Consider the following 6,000-nt stretch of genomic DNA (forward strand, 5'->3'; position numbering starts at 1 on the left):
TAGAAAAGGACAACCCATAACCACGACCACTCTGACAAGAGTGTACGACTAAGGAGGAGGAGGACTTGATACTAAAATTCTCTAGTGTCGCGACTCAACGAAAATTGTGTCGGACAACAATCTACAACTAAAATTAAAAGTAGAAGGAGTTGATAATAAAGTCCCGGTGAATCCTGTTATAATATTAGCTAAAATGGTTAGACTTTTCGGTCATCGGAATATCTATTGTCAAGTAACAGTAGGTACTTACAGATAATTCCGCTACTCGACGCCAGAGGTCGACTACGAAAATAATAGTCGTTTTGGTACTAAAACTGATGTATGGAGTGAGCACTCTATGTATTTTTTTCTCTATGCTCGTACAAAAATGTACATTGTAACAATTGTAACACGGGTGTTTTGAAAGGGGGTAAAATAAATGATTGAAAAGCTCCGGCTTGTCTAAAATGGAAACAGCCATGTTAACAAAATAAATTGAAATCAAAATAAAATAAAATAAACTAAATGGAAACCTTGCTGTAGGAAAGCTAGGAGGAGAAACAATTAAACAAATTGATATCTAACAAACTTTATTAACCTAATATTATTATGTAAAAGCTCAGTGGTATAGCTGGGTCGCTTCACAGGTTCATGTTATAAGGTTTACACCAATTAATTAATTACTAAAGACTAAATTTCGAAATACCTAAGTTTTATGCACCAGAACTTTCAAAACTTTAAATTAAAATAACTATTGCTCTAAGTCACATTTTAAATTTGTAGCCGAGCGCAGACGCAATTTAAAAATTAAAGATGCATCGGACCGACCTCAAAAACTGCTACCGGACCTGGAGCGGCGGGGAGTGACCTCGCCTATCCCCGGGAAGCTGACTGCTAACCTGGTTGGAGCCGGCCAGTGCAGATGACGTGGGACAGATCCCACAGCATCATTTTAAAACTTCAAATTCGAAACATCTTGAAACTTCTAGAAACATCAAAAGCTTCTAGAAACATCTAGAAACATCCCGGCTCCTGCAAAGTGAGAAAAGGATATATTAGCCGATGCCCTTTATGGCCGCTAGAGAAGAAATGAAACAATTGGAAATTTAGCTCACCGCACTGGAAGCTGTTAGGACTTCTGGCGGAGCGCTCCCTTCCCTCGAGCAGGAGTCAACTCTGTAAAGAACCAAAACTTGGTTAAGAACAAACCCACAATGTTTCGCGCCATTTTGGAATTGATCACAACTAAATTCCATTTATACTTACTCAGTGGAACACACCGAAGGACTCGAACTGCTTCCACCATTTTGACCACCATGTGGAATGTGTGGTCTTATCACAAAATAGGGCTCATGCGAGCGTGCGTCCCCGGAGGGGTCCACACATCAAAAGTGCATGTCACCTCAGAATGACCTCCTCATATGTTGAGAACAAAAGGCAAAAAAACAAAAGTAGGGTGCCAATCCCTGAAGACACAAATCCTTCGAAATTTCTGAACTGATTAACTTAACAACTCACTCTTGAGCCTAAGAAATATATTTTATCATTAAATCTAATAATGTTTCATTTCAGAGCCACTTTGTCAGTCTGTAATTTCTATGTTTTGTTTTACATCAAATATTGTTTTTTATCTAAAAAAAAGTCATACCTAAATCATATAAAGTTTTCCTGGAGTGACAACATAAATATCTCAAGTTTTAATTATTTTTACTTATATGACAACCCCGACAACAGATAAGCATCAAACGGTGCATCTGAATGCAACAGATTATGCAAAGAAGTGCAATCAATCGAGTTAGTTTGGGATATTGTTAAAAACGTTGAAAGAAGAAAAAGAATTCAACCCAAAAATATTAATTTAAAATCCAAGAAAATGTCTACGTTACAATACCCCCCTCCCCGATTTTAAGGTTCAACGTAGGTGAACCGCTCGCTGTCCTCAGCGACTTTCATCCTAAAACAAAATTTAAAACAAAGTGAAGGCAAGAAAACTAACCTATTCAAACTGATCTAGAAAACCTAGAATCTAAACAAAAATTCTGACGCAACTTCGAGATTCAAAACATACCAAAAATGCTCTAACTAACCCCCAAAAAATCTAAAAGTAAAATCATACTAACGTTAAACAATTTAAAAATACTGCTGTTCTGACCGAACAAAAAAAAATCTAAATAATAATCTCGAACCCACGTCAGTACCACGGAAGGTGAAAAAAAACTATGCGGCCAACTGCGCTGCACATAGAAAAAAAACCTCAGTCTATCCTTCCAACCCGTAAACAAACCGTTGGCCTTCTCAGTACAACGCGACAAAAGCTTGTTGTGCTGAGAAAGCCAAAAACCAACCGCCAGGACCGATGTTCAGCATTCCTAAAATAAAACTCAGCTAGACCGGGCGAAAATGAGACCCATAATAGTCCCCTAACTATAAGCCTTCAACGAAAACCTTTTTTTGTAACCCTACCGGTTGAGGACACTAAGGCCTGTCCCAACCCTTCAGGTAGACAACAATCATCAAATTAAACCCAAAAAATCCAAAACGGCCCTTTGAGTTGGTGAGGCACACCTGTCCCCCCAACTCTCCGGAATCAAAAACCAAAACAAAAAAAATGGTATACCTAAACAAAAACGAGGTATATAGCAGGTGAGTGGTTTGTCGTCCTTGGCGGCACGACGACTGGTACAAGACGAGGGGTCGTGCGTCCAAGGATAACTACCCTAAACTCTAAAACCATACTAAATCGAAAAAATTTCAACCATTTGGCTAAGTTGCATCGCGGTAGCAGGCATGAAAAAGAAATGGCGGAGACACCGAGTGCCGTTCCAATGCCTTCAAAAATGGCTCATTGGATCGTCAACACGATAAACAAAAGGTACCAAACCAAAAGGGGTACCGCGGTCGATATGTCCAAAAAAGCAAGAACCCAATTTAAAACAGCCCCTCAAAAATGGTAACTGCTGGGTATGAACCCCATACCGACCAAATGCGTAGCCACAAATACGCAAAATTGCACAAAACCGTGCTCGAGTGTGGTAAGCACTCGAAACCTACTACCGAAATCCAAACCTTTGGCTATGTTAAGGATTCGCTCTGACCTTAAAAAGTGAGCAAGTTGTTTCGCCCCATCTATACATCACGCACTTCACCATACCGTTCATATCTCATCTGTCGCCCCTACCATACTTCACGCATTACAAATCCTGTTCTTCCATCTCCGCAACAAAATTAGTAGTGAATACAGTCAGTGCTGTTCACCACGTACCGTGCATAAAGTCGTGATTGGATATTTTACCATAATACCCAACACTCCATACGAGACAACCGTGAAGCAAAACGTTCTCGTGTAGGCGAGGCCTTGGAAAATACCACCTTCTTGAAAACCTACCAAAACTTGTGTCAAAATCCTAAACATGCCAGCCTTATTCGAAATTCCCGCCAATTCTCAAACCGAGATTACAAACTGTATTCTTGGCGAAATAAGGTCTAAATAAAAAAAACTACTTCAAATTAATATATCTCATTAAATTTGAGTACTAAAAAACCAAATCTCGTAACGTTTAAACCAAAAATACTATATTGTATTTAACTAAATAAATATCAATATTTAAACAAATTACAAAATGATTTTCCAAAAACGAGCGTTTTTATAAACGCTGATCTCGTTACGAATTAAAGAAAACACTACTAAAGTTTACGCGTTTCCGAACGCACCCTTACTCTGTGTCAAAAAAAAACAATTTCATGGCTTAACCTTACTTTGCACTTTAAACTACAAAGAACAAAACTTTGGTTGCAAATACCATTATAATTTGGAAAATTACCATCTAATATGAAACACAAGACTTACGTTGTGTGAAGTACCGTTAAAAACTCGAATTACTGTAAATATTAAATACGCTAAATCAGCGACTCAAAACTACACAGAGTTAACTGAAAACTACCAAAAATACAGGTAAAACACTAAATCATGAGATCAGGAATCATCTTATTTCACACGATTATCCCTCTCCCTTCAAAATCAACGCTAAATGTCATTTCAAAGTTAAATAAACTAAACTAACCAAAAATTTGTATTGCATACCTCAAAATTGAAGTGAACTTGTTACAGATTACATCAAAACCGTGCTGAATTTGGATATTACCACTACAAAAATAAAAGCATCCAGCCATTTCTACAACTGGACAGCCGGATCACAGGAATTTCTAAATTTGAAAATGAAATCATGTCCATTTTTCTGGAACTATAAGCGCTAACACGCCGAAGAAGAATATCTTCCTTTAAGAAGTTAAATGATCATGAAACACCACAAGCATCTCGCCGGACACTACTGCCAGACCAGACTTCCATACTAAACTGTTTCCCCTGCGGCTATGCGGAGATTTCTGAAAAACAAAATGCCGACATCGCTTCCACAGCTCCTTGGACCTAGGATGATCTCCAGATTGGCTTGACCACCCTAAATAAATGTACCTATCCATAAGCTGTGAAATTGAGTGTTGCGTTTCAACTTTAATAAACTAAATATGCTACTGCATTGAAATTTCTGGTGCTTCATGTTTACAAAAACTGTGCAGTGTAAGAAAATAAAATAAAATAATGTTAAGATAACTATTGTTTTCTTTAACAAACTTGAAAGGTGGTGAAATTATTATGCCTTCCGGCTTAACTGTTAAAACATAAAAATTTACATAATTCACTATAAAACATTTATGAAAGTGCAGTTCCATCAAATCTATAAAAATCACAAAACAACATTCTACTAAAATTCACATATTTTCCTCCTAAATATGAAATTCTGGACTAAATATAGATTACTACAAGTGATCACAAGTGGCAAAATTGTGTTCTCCTATCTTATGTTACAAAATACAAAATTCTTATTTTTTCATTGAAATTTAAATGTTAAAAGTGAAACCAAACGAAATTCTAGTGTCAAAACTTCAAAATAGTATCCAAATTTACTAAAAATGCAACACGTGTTATTGACATCTGTCAAGTCAGCAAAATTTCATAACCTCTAAATGTATCATACAAAATTCTATGATTTTCGAAAATAATTACATGTAAATGTGCAGAAAACAGCATAAATGTGAGCAAATGCCCAAATTACGGTATGCAATACCCAAAAAATCTTTGAAATGTAACAAAATACTCTACAAAAGGTGAGTTAAACAAAATTATTTTCTGGTGCATGAAAATAAGTCTAGACTTTTCCTGCAGCAAGTAATTATTTAGAAACCTGAAAATTCTTGGGCGCCATTTTAACACGGGTGTTTTGAAAGGGGGTAAAATAAATGATTGAAAAGCTCCGGCTTGTCTAAAATGGAAACAGCCATGTTAACAAAATAAATTGAAATCAAAATAAAATAAAATAAACTAAATGGAAACCTTGCTGTAGGAAAGCTAGGAGGAGAAACAATTAAACAAATTGATATCTAACAAACTTTATTAACCTAATATTATTATGTAAAAGCTCAGTGGTATAGCTGGGTCGCTTCACACGTTCATGTTATAAGGTTTACACCAATTAATTAATTACTAAAGACTAAATTTCGAAATACCTAAGTTTTATGCACCAGAACTTTCAAAACTTTAAATTAAAATAACTATTGCTCTAAGTCACATTTTAAATTTGTAGCCGAGCGCAGACGCAATTTAAAAATTAAAGATGCATCGGACCGACCTCAAAAACTGCTACCGGACCTGGAGCGGCGGGGAGTGACCTCGCCTATCCCCGGGAAGCTGACTGCTAACCTGGTTGGAGCCGGCCAGTGCAGATGACGTGGGACAGATCCCACAGCATCATTTTAAAACTTCAAATTCGAAACATCTTGAAACTTCTAGAAACATCAAAAGCTTCTAGAAACATCTAGAAACATCCCGGCTCCTGCAAAGTGAGAAAAGGATATATTAGCCGATGCCCTTTATGGCCGCTAGAGAAGAAATGAAACAATTGGAAATTTAGCTCACCGCACTGGAAGCTGTTAGGACTTCTGGCGGAGCGCTCCCTTCCCTCGAGC

This window comes from Cydia fagiglandana, chromosome 17 (assembly GCF_963556715.1).
Source record: "Cydia fagiglandana chromosome 17, ilCydFagi1.1, whole genome shotgun sequence".
Lineage (NCBI taxonomy): Eukaryota > Metazoa > Arthropoda > Insecta > Lepidoptera > Tortricidae > Cydia > Cydia fagiglandana.